The following is an 18350-nucleotide window of genomic DNA, read 5'->3' as shown; positions in this document are numbered from 1 at the left end:
CTTATATTGTCCTGTGCCTGACGTCCCTTGATGAATCCAGTTTGATCCACTTCTATCAGATCTGGTACAAATTTTTGGAGTCTTTTGCTAATGATCGAAGCGTACAATTTATAGTCGTTATTTAGGAGGGAAATGGGTCTATAATTCTTGCAGTATTCTTTGTTTTTTCCTTCTTTGGGTAAGATTGTTATAATAGCTTCTCCCCATGATGGTGGAGCTATTCCCTGATTCAGAGTCCAGTTGAAGCAAGATAGAAGAAGTGACTTGAGTTCTTCTTTGAAAACTTTGTAAAATTCAGCCTGAAAGCCATCGCTTCCTGGGGCTTTATTTGTTTTTTGTTCGGCAATAACTGTATCTAGTTCCTTATCTGTAATCTGTGAAATCAGTAACTTGTTTTGGGTATCTCCTATGGAGGGCAGATCCAGCGGGTCAAGAAAATTTTTTATTGTCTCAAGGTCTGCGGCTGCCGGTTGTGAATACAGTCTCGTGTAATATTTTTTAAATTCATTTTCTATCTCATTAGGCATATAGTATAATTTGTTACTATCCAAATTTCTTACTTTATCTATATATATATAGCGCTTTTCAAGGCACCCAAAGCGCTTTACAATGCCACTATTCATTCACACACTGGTGGAGGCAGCTACAGTTGTAGCCACAGCTGCCCTGGGGAAGACTGACAGAAGCGAGGCTGCCATATCGCGCCATCGGCCCCTCTGGCCAACACCAGTAGGCGGCAGGGTAAAGTGTCTTGCCCAAGGAGACAACGACCAGGACAGAGAGCCCGGGGATCGAACCGGCGACCTTCCGGTTACAGATACGCTTCCCTACCCCCCTGAGCCACGGTCTCCCTGTGTGTAGGGTAGTATGTGTAGGGTAGCTGCCCAGTAATAGAAGATGAAATTCAACATCACCTTTTCTCCTAACCGTTTAGGCCTCTATAAAGAAATATTTAACTTATCCTTAGGGGCTTTTTATTCCAAACAAAGCCCAAGACAATGCCATCAAGTTTCCTGATAAAGGATATGAGGATAAAATTGGGATAAAATTTTGGCAAAACATTCATTTTAACTACGCTTATCCGACTAGCTACAGATAAGGGCACTAAGGACATTCTCTCAAAATCTTCCTGTATTCTCATGAGGACAACTGTGAAATTGTATTTAAACAAGTTTTTAAACCCACAGACTTATAAAATATATTCTAAATTGTTTTAAATTGGATCGTATAACAGGGAGTTACAGGGTGCAGCACTGATCAGGAAAAATCTGTTCTTATCAAGAATCAGCTTGTAGCCAGAGGCCATGTCCACACGAATATGTTTTTCTCTCCGTTTTGGCCTTCCGTCCACACTGAGATCGCATTTTCGGTCAAAGAAAACGCAGGGTTTGAAAACGCTCTCCAAAGAGGATACATTTGAAAACGCCGTTTTCGCGTCCTGTGTGGACAGCGTAACTTTCGGCTTTCGGAATCTATGACACATTTTAGTCATATGATGCAGTCATGTGACCAATTAAACTAAGATAGCGGAGGGCATAATACAGCAGTTGTTTTGTTTGCTCTCAATTTTGACAAACCAAAGATTAAGTTTGTACATGCTCCAGATAGATTTTCTTCAAATTCCTTAATTCTCACTCGCTTTTGCAACTTTGTACTTTTGTGTTACTCACAGCAACAACTCCAGCTCATTGTCAGTCGATTTAAAACACTTTTCCTCGACATTTCACCGTGACGTTTCAAAGAGCTGGAAAGTAAATAAACGGCAGACAGAAATGAGGCAGGTCGAATCTTCTTGCGTTTCACGCATGCGCAGTACAGGAACATAAGTGTTTGAGGCCGTTTCAATGTGGACGCACAACTCTGTGAAAACGACTGAAAATCCTAGTGTGGACGCGGAGCGTTTTCAGACGAAAACGCCGTTGTCAAATCTAAAGGAATGTAAGCATTTCAGTTGTTTCAGTGTGGATGAACTACTGGTCAGAAACGATTGAAAATGATAGTGTGGATGCAGAGATTTTAGACGAAAACGCAGTTTTCAAATTTATCCAGATTAGTGTAGACGTAGCCAGAGATTGAACCACACAAGTTAAAGACAGAGAGGACTTACCTGGCAGAGAAACATTTAAAAGCAAACCATCACGCCACTCTTAATTGGTGATTCTAAATAGCCACAGGTGTGAATGAGAGTGTGAATGGTTGTCAGTCTCTCTGTTTTTTGGCTATGTCATAGACTGCTGACTTCCTCGGTGTGTGCTCTGCCTTTGAGGTGAGAATGGTTCAGGCATTATTAAAGGGCAAGATCAGAGAGGCTAAGGACAATCACAGGAAAAAGCTGGAGTGGAACTCCAGCAGAACAGCATGAGAGAGGTGTGGAGTAGCATGAAGACAATCACTGGACTCAGGCCATCCAACAGCAAGGGAGCTGGGGGCAGTGGATACAGAGCTAATGAGTTGAATGTATTTTTCAACAGATTTGACACTACCCTTACCCCACCTGTCACTTTCACTAATGACCAGGTTCAGAGAAAAATGAAGACTCCACTCAGGCAAGTCTGCAGGACCAGATGGGGTGAGTCCCCGTGTCCTTAAGGCCTATTTCCCCCAGTTTTGTGGAGTCTTTAATAAATGTTCATGTTGAGTCTGAGTCTGCAGGGGGTCCCAATGAAGACGTCATGTCTTGTAACTGTACCAAAGACCCAAGTCCCAGTGGCCCCCAGAATTACAGGCCTGTGGCACTAACATTCCATGTTATGTAGGCCCTGGAAAGATTCATACGTGACCAGCCCCCGTCTTTCAGACCACATCAGGATCCCCTTCAGTTTGCTTGCCAGCCCTGCCTCGGAGCTGAGTACGTCATCATCTACCTGCTCAATCGTGTCTACACCCATCTGGACCAGCCAGCGAGCACTGTGAGAGTCATGTTTTTTTTACTTTTCTTGTGCATTCAACACCATCAGGCCGACCCTCCTGGGTGATAAGCTGACAGCAATACAGGTGGATGGCTCTCTGGTGTCCTGGATTGTTGATTACCTCACAGGAAGACCACAATATGTGCTTCTTCAACATTGTGAAGAGGCACATATTGAGATCAGCAACACAGGGGCAACACTGGGGTACCGCAAGGGACTGTCTTCTCCCCTTTCCTCTTCACCCTCTACACCAGAGACTTCAGCCACTGCACAGAGACCTGCGTCAGAAGTTTTCTGATGACTGCGGTGGTTGGATGCATTGGTGAGGGTGACGATTCAGAGTATTGGGCTGTGGTCGACTCCTTTGTCACGTGGTGTGAGCAGAATCATCTGCAGCTCAATGTGACAAAAACCAAAGAATTGATTGTGGACTTTAGGAAGACCAGGAAAACCTTGACCCCTGTTTCAACCCAGGGGGTCGATGTGGACATTGTGGAGGACTATAAATACCTCGGAGTACATATAGACAATAAACTGGACTGGGTTAAAAACGCCACTGCACTCTACAGGAATGGCCCGAGTCTCCTCCATTTTCTGAAGCAGCTGAGGTCCTTCAACATCTATGGTCAGAATTTTTTACGAGTCTGTTGTGGCCACTACCATCCTCTATGCTATTGCATGCTGGGACAGCAGGTTGACACAGGAAATCATTCCTGCCTGTTCAACTCCTCCATCTAATGCACAGTACACACTACACTGTAATCCCAAAAGTTATTTGCATTCAAATGGTTTAGCTATAATCACTGATGGTAATTAATTTTCTTTGTAAAACTAAAATCATATAACTGTGTCAGACAGAACTCATTGGTGGAAGCTTTTTGCACTTAACCTATATTGTTTTGCATGTGATGCACTAAAATGAATACATTTAACATGGTCCTTTCTATTTTAAGTTCATTCTAATAAATAGTTTAAGTTCAATTTTTTATAAGAGAATACGTTTTAAACTCAACACTCAAATAATAAAAGTAAATTTGATGTTTACTGATCATGTTTAGTTGAAAGCACTTTCACTATTTTTAAGTTTTTGTTGCCCCTCCCATATTTTTCCCGGCACTGGAACCGAAGAGACGTCTGGACTTGTTTGTCAGGAAAAATTAAGACAAGTTGTTTTTGGTGGTTTTGCCTGGGATTGGACATGTTTGTTTCAGTCTACAGTCGATAGGGAGTACTTTTCCTCAAACCTCCACGCAAACTGGTAAGTTAAATCTTTGTATTTCAACTTTAAGCAAAAATAGTTGCATGTTACATTACGCAAATGTGCACGCTAATTCAATCTACAGTGAACCCTCGTTTACCGCGGGAGTTACGTCCCAAAAACAACCCGCAATAAGTGAAATCCGCAAAGTAGTGAAAAGTATTTTTTATAAATGTTTTAAGGCTGTAACCCTCACAGCTACGTGTTTTTACGTGTTTTGGAGTTTTTACGTGTTTTTACGTGTTTTGGAGTTTGTACATGCTTCAGAGTTCGTACGTGATTTGAAGTTTGTATGTGCTTTGTCTCTAGGGGCCACTGTAAATATACTTTTATTTATTCACTCCATATAAAATATAATAAATAAATCATATAATACAAAAATCAACTATTCACATTTCAACTTTTAACTATTTAAATTTTCAGCTTTTTCCTTTTACAAATTTAAAGTGAAACAACACAAAACACTGCAAACCACAACACAATTAAATATAAATTAAAATATGAAAACAAAAAGAAACATGCACATTATCTGTCATATGGGCCTGCATGAATAAACTTAATGAATCCTTTATCATCTGCAACCGAAAATAGTTGTGGATGATTACTATACCTTTCTAATGTGACGTTGTTGTCCCTGGCTCTCTTTCTCTCTCTCCCCCTCTGGATCTGTTCCTGTGTTACTGAGTGTAATTACCGCCCCTCCCCCTTCTGCCCAGCGTAAAGCACAAGGCTCGCTTGCTGAGTGAAGCAGAAAAAAAGTGCGAGAGAGAGGCTGAGAGAAAGAAAAAAAAAAAAACCCACGTGACGGCTCGCGATAAGGAGCCGGCTCGCGTCGTTCACGTCAAAGACCCGGCTCTAAGAGCCATTTCGTTCACGAACGACCCATCACTACCAGGGACAACAACGCCACATTAGAAAGGTATAGTAAACATCCACAACTATTTTCGGTTGCAGATGATAAAGGATTCAGAAAGTTTATTCATGCGGGCCCATATGACAGAGAATATGCATGTTCTTTTAGTTTTCATATTTTAATTTATATTTAATTGTGTTGTGGTTTGCAGTGTTTTGTGTTGTTTTCACTTTAAATTGGTTTAAAAGGAAAAAGCTGAAAATTTAAAGTTAAAAGTTGAAATGTGAATAATTGATTTTTGTATTATATGATTTATTTATTACATTTTATGTGGAGTGAATAAATAAAAGTATATTTATGGTGGTCCCTAGAGACAAAGCACATACAAACTTCAAAGCACATACAAGCTTCAAATCACGTAAAAACTCCAAAACATGTAAAAACACGTACAAACTCCAAAGCACGTAAAAACTCAGAAGCACATAAAAACTCAAAACACGTACAAAAGACAACAGAAGTGCTCCAGGATGCTGGGCGCAGTGTTGAGCTTTTGTTATCTTGTGGCTACACAAGCCAGCAAGTACCAACGACCGGATTTGGTGTGTGGTAGTAACAGGTAAATGAATTTTTTTTTTAATTATTTGAATATATATGAGTGCCTGTGTATAAATACACAAACAATACACACATGCTTTCAATTGTGTAATTTAAGTGATCTAGTAGCTCTGCTTTGGAAGTTCAGTTCATGCTAGAAATGTGTTTTGGAGTTTGTACGTGTTTTGTCTCTAGGTGCCACCGCATATATTTATATATAAACATATATAAATAAAACCACTTTTTTTTTACGTTAGTAATTCCTTTTGTGCATAATTTTATATTATTGTGAATAATAAATTAATTAAAGCAACAAAACAACCTGAAGAGCTGGTTCGGAGCCGAAAGTGAGCCGAACCGAAAGAGCCGGATCTCTAAAAAGAGCCGGAAATCCCATCACTACAGATCAGTTTTACAAATCAAAATGTATTAAGAAAAACTACTAAAAGCACAGAGCTGTAAAATCAGAAAAGTTCTTAAGGTAGCAGGGCTGAAACTGCAAGATAGTTAATTAAAACACTTTATTAACAAACAATGATAAAAATGACCAGGCTACATTAAAACCATAACAGCTTGATAAAATAACTAAACAAAATGGTGGAGACCGGCCACTTGAGGAGGCAACCTACAGAGAGGAGTGCCCAAGGGTGCAACCAATTACTCACCCGTGTAGTTCCACTACAAACCTCACTATCACTCACACTGAAATCTAGATGGTGCAATCTACCTATGCCTGGTGTGTACACTCTCATGCATTGAGGAGCGGATTCCACCTCACGTGCCTAGCCCCTCAACAAGCGGCCGCACCTCCACTAAAGCAATAAAGCATAAAACGTTAAACAAAATAGTAAAAGATAAATAAAACAAATACACCCTGAGTTACAGTACTTTATAAAAGCAAGATTAAAATATAGCAAACAATTTCGAGTAAAAGCCCATAAAACCAGGAGTCAGTCGAGGCCAGTCCATAAACGTTTGTAAGATAACCGGCCACAACAAGACAGAATAAAACGAACAAGACGGAACGAGACAAAATCGGAAAAGACTGCCAAATGCCTCCATGTGGTAGTGGTAATTATTAGCTGGGAAGGTGTGGACGTTAGTGCTGCATTTGCGGACATCACATAAAATCCTAACCCAAAATCTGCTTCACTACACTTAGTTATGCTGCAATAGACGTAGGCTGCCGGGGATTCCCATGATGCATTGAGTTTTTCCTTTCCAGTCACCTTTCTCACTCACTATGTGTTAACAGACCTCTCTGCATTGAATTATATCTGCTATTAATCTCTGTCTCTCTTCCACAGCATGTCTTTATCCTGTCTTCCTTCTCTCACCCCAACCGGTCGCAGCAGATGGCCCCGCCCCTCCCTGAGCCTGGTTCTGCCGGAAGTTTCTTCCTGTTAAAAGGGAGTTTTTTCTTCCCACTGTCGCCAAAGTGCTTGCTCATAGGGGGTCATATGATTGTTGGGTTTTTCTCTGTATCTATTATTGTACGATTTACTGTACAATATATAGCGCCTTGAGGCGACTGTTGTTGTGATTTGGCGCTATATAAATAAAATTGAATTGAATTGAATCAAGTGAAAGGTGCAGTGTCAGTATCAGCTTAGGAAACTTCCTTCTACAAACACAGTAGATTGCTTTAATGTTTCTTTGATAAAGTCTGAACTTGAAACTGAAAGATTGAACTTTGAAACCTTTCACCTTAAAGTGTGTCATCGTCCTGGGTTTTGGATGCTGTTTTTTGAGTTTTTGTGAATTTATGATTTTTTTTTTTTTGGTTGCGAGAATAATTTATGTTTAACCCCTTAACACCTAATGTATCATATTTGATACATGCAGTTTTTTGTGAGTTTTTGAGACTGCTACATCATCAGTGTGACTTTCCCCCCTGAAAGATATGAATAAATTGAGCATTTTTAAGCAATTTTAAAAAAATGCCAGAATGCCAGATTCCCTGGTTTTGTTCTCTAGTTTTTTTTCTGGACTCTATTAACTCACTGGATTGATAAGCATCAGTAGCTTGCTTTGACTTCAGCTCCAGTCTGTGATGTCCTGCATTTTGGGTCCACTATATACTGGCAGAATATGAAGTGCCTACAAAACATACTCATACTCAAACTCGTACTCATATTATTGGTTGATCCTGAAGTGTCTGTCTCACTTTATTGTCTTTCTCCACACCACTGAGAACACACTTTGATGTTAAAAATTTTGTAGAATTTGTGGAAGCCCTTCAATGGGGGAAATATATGGGCTACTGAGTATTCAGGTTGGGTGGCCAAATGGAAGTCAGTCCCGGACTGTGAAGGATATAAAAAAAACAACAACAGCAATAGAATAATATTAAACACAAAGTGAACCCGTCTTCCTTCATTAAATAGGTTCTTTTAGATGTTAAGGAGGAATTGACTTAACCAGGCTGGCGGAGAATGAAGACAACCGGACACCTGCAGCAGATGGGGAATCAGTGAACTTTTATTGAGACAGAGACAACCTCTCAACACAGCTCACATCAGGAGATTCCTAATATTTGCTGTAAGGATGGGTATATATTCTCTAAAACTTACAGGAGGGGGTTGTGAGGAAAGTGCTGCATTAGCAGAAAAACAACTCCATAAAAGGAAATCGGCCTTGGGTGTTCTAGTCTCTTCGCTTGCAGATATCATGCACCTGCAGGATGAGGCGATCGCTTCTTATCGCTCTCAAGGCCAAAGTCGTGAGCACATTTTTATTACACAGTTGCACAGTAACTTTAAAGCTGAACAATATTTAAAGCTGAATAATGTTTGATCAGATTATATTTTCTTCAAATCCCCCTTTTGACCCATCTTAAATGGGTCAACACACAAAAATAAGTAACATTCAAAGGAACACAGAGACGTGTCGAAGCCTGGCTCGAAAAACTCCTCGGGTCTTATCATTTGTCTTTATCTGTCATTGCAGATGAGGAGAAAAGAGTCCAGGCACCACCCTGCCCAGGGGTCGGCTGCAAGCAGTCTCGGTTCCCGATGAAAGCAGTAACAGCTGTCCTGCACAAAAGGATACAACGAGTCAGTGCAACCAGGGTAGTGACACAAAATTAACAGTACAGTTCCTGTAACCCAGCAACCAAAAAGCATAAGTAATGATAAAAATGTGGAGAGTACAGAGTATACTATAATAATGAGAGATGTAAACGTGAAAATGTGAAAGAATAAATCAACCGTAAAATAAACCCAGAACGGTAACTGCTAAGGACATTCAAAAGTGAATATGGTAAAACGTGAGGAAGGGGTGTGGAAAAAAACAATTTATATCCAGTGGTGGGAGTACACATTCGCTCAGGCTTAAGTCCGGAGACCCTGAGAACATCGCTTAACCCTCACAACCCGACCAGACACAGTTCAACCAGATATATCCTTCAAGAGGAAGTGGGTGAGGGAAACAATTAATAACAAGTCTAATACAAAACACCACAGAGAAACAACCATTCTAGAAGCATTTAAACAAGAGAAAGACGATAATGTTCGTCACCCTCACGATCAGAGTTTTCATCATCCGTTGGCGAGGAGGTGGTGGGCAAGACCCTAGGGGCTACATTTGTCAGATTGGGACTGTCAGAAGGGGGCGAAGCTTTTGAACTTGAAGGTGTCAGAAGTGTCGGGGGCCCTTCACAGATCAGGATTATGCCAATGGGAATGAGACCCAGGGCCAGGAAGCAAACAAAGACGCAACATCTTTGCCTGCCTGTCATTTCAGGGGGAAAGGGCCAAGACATGTTTACTTAGCTTGGATGTCGTCTAATAGAGGATGATGGGGCAGAGAAAGGTGGTCCAGTTCCCCCCACCTCGCCAAGGGCGTGTTCTAGGAGTTAAAGAGCAACAAAAAGTATCAGTGACACAACTTTAAATGAGCTTTCAGCGGTTAAAACTATTGCAATGTAAAATGTAAATCTTAAAAACTCAAGCCAATATAAAAGCAAAGTCATAAAAGATGTTAAAAATAGAAAAATAAAAATGTTTAGTTCAGTATGAAGAACACCCCCTTTTGTAACCAGCCGGCTTGTAGGTTGAGTTTTGGCTCCCTCAAGTGGTTGGTGATGCTGTTGCAGCTCCTTCTGACAGGTCCTTCTGCACCTCTCTCAAGGTTCTTCCTGGTTCGGTGGCAGCAGCGCACTGTGTGTAATGAAACCAGGTGTCACCTTTCCCTTCGAGCCTGACAGCGTGGGAGGTCCGCTCTGTTATGCGGTAAGGGCCTGTCCAGCGAGGCTCAGCCCACTTTCTCTTTGTGACTTTCAGGAGGACGTAGTCCATTCCAGGTGTAGCCGCCTCTTTCAGCTCTTGCTGGTTTCTTTCAGCGACCTGTGAGGAATACTGGGCAACAAAACTGCGGAGCATGTTATAATATGTCCTCGGATCGAGGTCTGAATCAGCTTCATCCGACATTAACAGGCGAGAGGAGGGGCCAGGAAAAGGCCTGCCATGCTCCAACTCAAATGGAGTGTAACCAGAGGTTTGATTTACTGAGCATCTTATGGACATTAATGCAAGAGGCAATGCCTTAACCCAATCTAATTTGGTCTGTGCACAGATTTTAGCCAATTTAGTTTTTAGAGTTTGATTCATCCTTTCCACTTTCCCCTGGGACTGGGGGTGGTAAACTGAGCCAAACTTATGTTTCAAACCTAATGCGGCTTCAACCCTCTGCAGATCGTGGTTCCTGAAATGTGAACCATTGTCCGACCTTATGACCTCGGGAAACCCATGCTGTGGTATATAATGATTAATCAGACACTTCACCACAGTTCTACTGTTTTCACTTGCTGTCGGCCAGGCTTCTGGCCAACCTGAAAATGCATCCACAGCCACCAGCAGGTACCTGTAACTACCTACTCTGTCCACCATGTCTGTGTAATCAATGATTATTTCTTTCCCTGGGCAAAGTGGGATGGGGAAGTACCCTGCTATTGGCTTGAAGGCGGGCTTGATTCCAAATTGGTTGCACTCCTTACAGGTTTTAACCATGTATTTTGTCATGTCTTTTAGATAAGGGTGCCACCAGGCAGCTAAGTTCCTCATCATTTGTGCAGGTCCCACATGCCCCACTCCATGTGCCTCTTCCATTGCTGTCTGTCTGACCCCTGGCGGTAGAATGGGCCTTCCATCTGGGCCACGCCAAACATCTGTGTTTGTGGCCCCTCTTGTTACCCATAATGATTTTTCCTGGGGGCTGGCTTTGTCCTGTAACTCTCTGATTGTGGCTAGGCCTAGTTGTATGGGTGGTCTTTCTGGAGGGGGTGTGGCTTCTGGGTCCATTACCATAATCAGGGAGGGTAAGTAACCAGCTGTCTGCTTAGCTACTAAGTCGGCCTGTTTGTTACCTAATGCCACTAAGTCCAATCCGGCACTGTGTCCTTTGCATTTTACCACTGCCACCTTAACAGGTAACAACAGTGCTTCCGCTAATTCCCTCATTTCCATCTCATGTTTAATAGGCTTTCCGCTGGCTGTCAAAAAACCAGCTCTTAGCCACTGCTTGAGCTCCACATGCACTGCTCCCACAGCATAAGCTGAATCACTGTATATATTCACTTTCTGTCCCTTTCCCATCCTTAAGGCTTCAATCACCGCTCTCAGTTCAGCTCTCTGTGCAGACTGTTGTCCTGTCAACTGCTCTGCTTTCACTGTTTTCCATCTCATGTCTGTCTGTTCCACTATTGCCCATGCAGCCTTCAACATTCCACTTTCAGTTCTGAAACAACATCCATCTGTGAACCAATCTTTTTCTGCATCCATTAGAGGTTCTGCCTGCAAATCTGGCCTGATTTTCTCCTGTACCTGCACAACCTCTTCACACATATGTGGTTCCCCCGATCCCATGTGATCAGCCATGTTTATGCCTTCATGTGAGTAGGTGATGTGTGGTGCTTCCAAAATGGTACTGAGGCGTCTCTGCCTGAGTGAAGTGAGTGTGAAGGCCTGTGAGGAGACGTAGGCCACCACACTGTGTGATGTCAAAATTTTTAGTGGGTGGTTCATCACTATGTGTGCTGTTTTCTGAATGATTTTTGCAAGTCCAGAAACGTGTTGTGTGCACGGTGGGTGGCGTTTTTCAGTGTTGTCAAGCATTACGCTTACATATGTCAACACTTTTCTCTCTCCCCCTTTTTTCTGGAACAGGATACCATTGATATGGGTTCCAGTTCCAGAAACATCAAGATGAAAAGGCAAAGCATAATCTGGCACAGCAAGGTCAGAGGCGACAGAAAGCTGTTGTTTTAACTTTATAAACGCCTGTTCTGTTTCTGTAGTCCATGAGAGGGGAGCAGAGAGGTTTCTCATGCCTTGTTCATTTACCAAAGCGCGCAAAGGGGAAGTAAGGCCAACATAGTCTGGGACATAGGTCCTGCTGTAACCAGTCAGGCCCAAAAATGACAACATGTCTTTTACAGTTAGAGGTTTTGGATGGTGCAAAATGGAGTTCCTGTGTTCTGGGGACAAGGAAATACCGGACTGTGAGACCATGCGGCCTAGAAAAGAAACCTGTTTTCTTGCAATCTGTAGTTTGTTTTTGCTCACTTTAAAACCTGTGTTGGCCAGGTGGTGAAGTACCACTCTGGTGGCCTCCAAGCAGATGTCAGCCGTGGGGGCAGACAGCAAAAGGTCATCCACATATTGTATTAACATACAGTCAGATGGTAGTGGGCTGGTTTGTAAAAGTTCTTTCAAACACTGATTAAACAGTCCTGGGGAGAGGGCAAATCCCTGTGGTAAGCGAGTGTAACGCCATTGTCGGCCTCTAAATGTAAATGAGAAAATGTCACGCAGTGACTCACGAAGTGGGAGGCAGAAAAAGGCATTAGCCAAGTCAATGCAGGTGAACCAGGCATGAGATGGTGGGAGGTTGGTCAAGGCAACATAAGGATTAGGCACAGGCAAAGTAGGAGTGCCAAGTAAGGCATTAATCCTTCTCAAATCATGTGCCATTCTGAACTTCCCCGTGCCTTTTTTCTCAACGGGTAGGATGGGCGTGTTCCACTTAGAGCAGGAGGGCTCCAAGACACCGGCAGTGACCAAACCAGAAATTGTTTCTGCAATCCCAGCCTCAGCCTCCGGTCTGTGTGGGTACTGAGGCTGCCACAAAGGGGTAGCAGATGACAGTTGAAAAGAGACTGGCTCCACATCAACTAAACCTACATCTGTGGGTCCATGGGACCACAAACAATCTGGAAGAGAGTCGAGTAAAGGCGCAGCATCACAGTGGTCTGTGTGTTCTCTTCCATGTGACCCGCTGACCACTCCATGTTGCAGTGTTGAGGAATTAAAGCAATCATTTAAAATTTGGTATGTCTTGGTAGATGGAGAAAACAAAACCTGTGGGAGTTTTGTAGGTGTCCAGTCAGTGGCCGCAAGGGAACGTTTAACCATTCCACCCAGCTCCTTAGCCTGGTGTCCAGGATGTAAGGCCAGTGACACATGGGGAGCTGCCTCATCAGACATCATGTACCACTGTAATTGATCTGTTGTAAAAGTAACCGCTGCTGCCACTCCCTCCGGTGCCGCAAAAATGCACGACATGTTCAGAGACCAAGCCCGCCCCTCACACTGCTCTTGGAACATGTGCTGGTACCAGGTGGTGTCATGCCTGTCATAAAACAGTGTAACATGAGGTGGGTCAGGGGGAGGGACATAAGGATGCAGGAGTGAGAGCCACGGCCGCCATTGCTGAAAAGCAGTACAAACTCCTGGTTCAGCAGGTGTTTCAACTTCCAATAATGCCCAGTAGATGTCAGCAGAGTCCGTCAAACAGGAGGAGGGTTGCAGCAGAAACTGACCACCTCCCTCTGGCCCATCAGAGCAGGGAAGTACAACCCCAGTAGGGAGAGTCACAGTTAGGCCTTGTGAAGAGCAGAGTATTGTGGCTCCTAATTTAATCAACAAGTCTCTTCCCAGTAAATTCACAGGCGCCTGTTTTGAACAAACATAGCTGTGTAACAAGGTCTGATCTCCAACCTTTGTGGGTAGGGGCACGGTGTAAGGCAGAGTTTTAGGTTCCCCAGATATGCCCACCACTGTAATCACTCTGTCAGTAAGTCTTTCACGAGCAACATCCTTAATGGTGGAGTACGTAGCTCCAGTGTCCACTAAAAAGCTGCTTCTTCTTCTATCTACAGTTATGGACAGCATAGGGTCCGCCGTTGTCCCTTCACCGTCCTGGGCAGTCTGTGGGGTGTCCTATAGCTGGGGACCACCCTCGTAGTACTCCCACCCCATCACAGGCATCTGTGGGGCCGGGGGCACTTCAACTAAAGCACCACGAGGTCCACCTCTGTGGCCAGGATGCTGATAGGGCCCACCACGGGCTCCCCTGCCTCTTCCAGCAGCCGGGTTCAAAGGGCACGCTTTAGCCCAGTGTCCAGGTTGTCCACACCGGAAACAAACATACATCTGGCCTCCCCTACCACCTCCCATCTGACCCCTTCCCCTGAAACCACCTCTGTTTCCTCCAAATGGGGAACCTCTCTGCCCATAAGGGGCCGGGGAGTGATAAGCACCATACTGGGGGGGCTGTGGATCAGTTGGCCATGGGTTCGGATACAAATCAGGGGCAACTGGACCAGGAGGGGGAGCCGCAGCGGCCACAAGCTGCTTTTTAGGCTTGTCACCTTTTCCACCCAGGTCGTTTTTAGCTTTCTGCAGCTGAACCTTCAACAGTTGCAACTGTAAATCTTCGACGCTCTCTGCTTTATCATCAGACTTAATCTGCACTTTGTTAAGATTAAAAATCAAATGTTTCTTCCAGATTGCAAAGTCACAGTCCTGCAAATCAGGATTATCCTCCATTTTCTGGCTTACTGACTCCGGAATGCCCCTCAGCACCGCCCTTCTAAACCACATGCTCTGTGAACAAGTCCTACTGGGGTGATGACCTGTATGGTTCACCCAGTCTTCAACAGCCTGATTTAGATAATGGGTGGGATTTTGCTTTCCCTCCCATTTAAATTTCTGTAAGGTGCCTTGATTTTTGGGTGGGAATTGTTTGCGCAGGGCCGGTCCAATAAACCTCAAGGCCTGCATTAGTGGCACCTCGTTCTCATGCATGGTAGTACCCGCATTTTGTTCCAGGTCCGCTGCCTGAGATCGGGATGTGCACCTAGTTATAATAGCTCTAAAATCTCCCAGTGCGAGGTCCTGTCCAGCTGTGTATTTATCCAAACCAGCCAACCAGGCATTCCCTCCCTCCATTATGTCAGGGAGTTTGTCCACTAGGGCCTGGACATCTCCGAATGAATAAGGTTGATACACTGGTGTACGTTGCGCTTTAGTCTGGACCAGGGGAAACATGCCTGGAGGCTGAGGCACAGGGCCCTTAGATCTAGTCTGATATCCTAAACTGGGAGAGGTAGAGAGGGGTGTATTGTTAAGGTCACTGAGTTCATCATCAGTATCCTCAGTTTTTCCCCGCCTGGTGGGTTAGCAGTGTCAGCAAAAACGTGGGCTAAACTCATCTGTGTTTCCGGATCCTGACGGCCCACCAAAGACATGGTAACTGTGACATTTGGTGAAGTGCCAGGCTCAGTTTTTGCAGTAGCGGTCAGATCTCCCTTAACAGCGACAGGAGTGCTGGCAAAGGGGTTGGACCGGGAAAGAGGGGCTGACGCAACACGATTATTCACCTGGACCACTGACCTATGTTCATTTAAGCAGCTGCGTAATGCTGCTTCTAGATCAGTTAATTGTTGTTCAGTGGGTTCCTGTCTGTTCATTCGAACCGCAAATGGTGCGCTCGCAAATGGGTCAGTTAGGCCCTCAGATCCGGTTCCAGAACAATGGGACATAGAAGAGGGGGCTCTACTACTAGCTGAGGATGTCGCCGACAGAGAGGAGCTTCCTGGGCAAAAATGCTTGGTATCTATGGGAGTTGGAGCTACGGGCGGTTCTTCTCCAATAGTCATTATTCCACCAGAGATATTAAGTACCGGATATATGCCTGCTGAGGGAGGAGTTGAGGCAGAATAGGGAGGTGGCTGAGACCTATTTTTCTTCATGTGTGGTTTTGCAGTTTCCCATAAACACACCCAGTGATTAAATTTAGCTTTGCGGCCTGCGTGCTTATCTGCTTCCTTTCTGTGTCTCACCCCGCTCATCACACCTGCACCTGCTGCTGCTGAGTTGGCTTCTTCCTCTTTCTCTTTTGCCTGCATAGCCTTATTCTGCCAAATTATTCCCCAATTACCACTACTCCCCTCGTCCTTTCCCTTTTCTTTCATTAACCTTTCAGCTGTTTTCCTCAATGACTCTTTCTGCTTTTTTGCTTCTTTAGGCTGGTGTGTGGAGTTGATGACTGTCTCAACACATGTTAATTGTTCTCCCAATGTGCTAAGAATAACACCGGGACCCCAACCATCATCATTAGTTTCTCGATCTAATTCTCCATCCATTTTACTGTCAATGGAGGAGTGTTCTTTTATTGATTTTAAAGGAGAATTTGGGCCAGCTGGGTTTCTGCCTCTGTTAGGCACTAACAGCTGGGGCGCTGCTTTAAAGGTGAGTCAGCACTGAAATATCCCTTCAGGTGTTACCAAGCTTCTACCAAACCGGAGTCTGGCGGGTAACCTTGCCTAGAGCTTCCTGATAGGGGTGCTAGTTGGTTGTCACCTTGTTCACACGTCTCATTCACACTTCATACATTACCTGCAGTCACTCATTACCCTCCTTATGTATGTAATAAATGTGTAAAAAAAAAAAAATTCTATGTGTGGTGTATTATTTTAACCAAAAGAGGAACCTAGTTCCTTTAATTGTGTAATCTGTGAACAACGGAGAACCAAACTGTCCTGCCCAGTGTTCCACAGCAAGCATTCAGCGTGTATTTATGTGTGTCCAATATCAAACAGAACATCAAAACATTTAAAACACTAAAATCATCGGGGTTTTAAGAAGAGATCCGTTTTCTCCTATTGATCAAAGGGACCCCTCCTTTGGACTCCAACCAGTACTTCTCCTTTTTAAGTTTTAGAGGATCTTTTCTAATAAAGTCCTCTGGGCCTTCCTAACCCTTCTGTAGTTTAGAGAATATTACTAAAAAATATTCTCAAGGCCTTTAACCTTTTAATTTGTTTAGAAAGGCGTTACTAATAAACCCTTTCAAGGTCCCAGACCTGCACTGAGGTATTTATCCGACACCGGAGAGCAACCCGTCGGCTGCAACCGTGGTCAGACCTCAGTTCACTCTTATCTTTATTCACTTATTCACTTATTTCTTATTCACTTATCTCTTATTCACTTGTCTGATTCTCAACAAGCCTTAAGTAAGCCAGACAATTTTGGTTATGAATTACTAGGAGTTTGGACACTAAGTATTTTTATAATGTTCAATATAGCAGAAATAAAAGGTCTGCTTACCTTGTTTTTGTGTGCACACAGCTTTTGTCCAAACTCCGTTCACTCAGACCACGGCCGATGTCCTCCCATCCGTTCCAGTTGCCCTGGAGCGGATCCTGTTTCGTGACGCCAATTGAAGGATATAAAAAAAACAACAACAGCAATAGAATAATATTAAACACAAAGTGAACCCGTCTTCCTTCATTAAATAGGTTCTTTTAGATGTTAAGGAGGAATTGACTTAACCAGGCTGGCGGAGAATGAAGACAACCGGACACCTGCAGCAGATGGGGAATCAGTGAACTTTTATTGAGACAGAGACAACCTCTCAACACAGCTCACATCAGGAGATTCCTAATATTTGCTGTAAGGATGGGTATATATTCTCTAAAACTTACAGGAGGGGGTTGTGAGGAAAGTGCTGCATTAGCAGAAAAACAACTCCATAAAAGGAAATCGGCCTTGGGTGTTCTAGTCTCTTCGCTTGCAGATATCATGCACCTGCAGGATGAGGCGATCGCTTCTTATCGCTCTCAAGGCCAAAGTCGTGAGCACATTTTTATTACACAGTTGCACAGTAACTTTAAAGCTGAACAATATTTAAAGCTGAATAATGTTTGATCAGATTATATTTTCTTCAACTGTCATTTTAATGTCCATCTCCTCATTCACCTGCTAATAGGATCAAAAGCAGGAGGGTCATGGCCTGGCAACCAGCAGGGCGTACCATCTGCCCCAGATAGACGGTCGAAGCCATCTCTGTGGATTAGGAACTACTTTGTTTGTGTGTGGGGATGATGGGTAGGAATTGTATGCCAATCATAAGATTTATATTACTTCCTCTCATTTTCAAAATGACACATCCATGTAGATTGTAACCACTTATCGCTTGCACTCTTCAAGTCCACTGTTGTGGAAGCATCTTTGTTCTCTTCCTTTAAAGAAACCAAACATTTAGCACCACAATATTAAGTTACAAAACCTGTTTTGGGCTGCAGAATCAGAATACTTTAACAAACCCTAAGGAAATGATGTGGGCTGCAGTTGCTCCAAGACAATAACAGTAACAGACTAAACAAATTAAACAATACAAATTTTGTAATACTAAGTTTAAAAAAATATAAGAAATAGATCGAATATATATACGAATAGCTCAATTTAGATATCAAGAATATTACAGAGTAGTGATGGTAAGTTCGTTTCTTTTTACTGAATCGAGTTTGAATGAGTCACTCACCGAAGTGAATCGGATTTTGAGTCATTTGAGTCACTGAGTCAGGTGACCAGAGAGTTCAAAAAATTTACATTTTCACTCAAACTTAATTTGTTTCTCTTTTCATGTAAATCCTACTGCTAAGATGAGTTGA

The 18350-nt window shown here is 43.3% G+C and overlaps 1 long non-coding RNA gene and 1 pseudogene across 1 annotated transcript; both read right to left on the bottom strand.

The window, feature by feature from the left end:
- Positions 1-8540: 8540 nt before the first annotated feature.
- LOC146719356 (uncharacterized) lies at positions 8541-17068 on the bottom strand. The gene is made up of 2 exons (XR_014921435.1): positions 17005-17068; positions 8541-9463 (listed from the first exon to the last, which is right to left on the bottom strand). It is a non-coding gene; the product is annotated as an uncharacterized LOC146719356 (long non-coding RNA).
- Positions 13834-17010, bottom strand: LOC146719357 (uncharacterized; annotated as a pseudogene).
- Positions 17069-18350: the final 1282 nt, after the last annotated feature.

The sequence above is a fragment of the Copadichromis virginalis genome, linkage group LG1, assembly GCF_057382275.1.
Source record: "Copadichromis virginalis isolate Kocher_CV1m ecotype Utaka linkage group LG1, C_Virginalis_male_GT1.1, whole genome shotgun sequence".
Classification (NCBI taxonomy): Eukaryota; Metazoa; Chordata; class Actinopteri; order Cichliformes; family Cichlidae; genus Copadichromis; species Copadichromis virginalis.
This window is presented reverse-complemented; position numbering and strand designations above follow the sequence as displayed.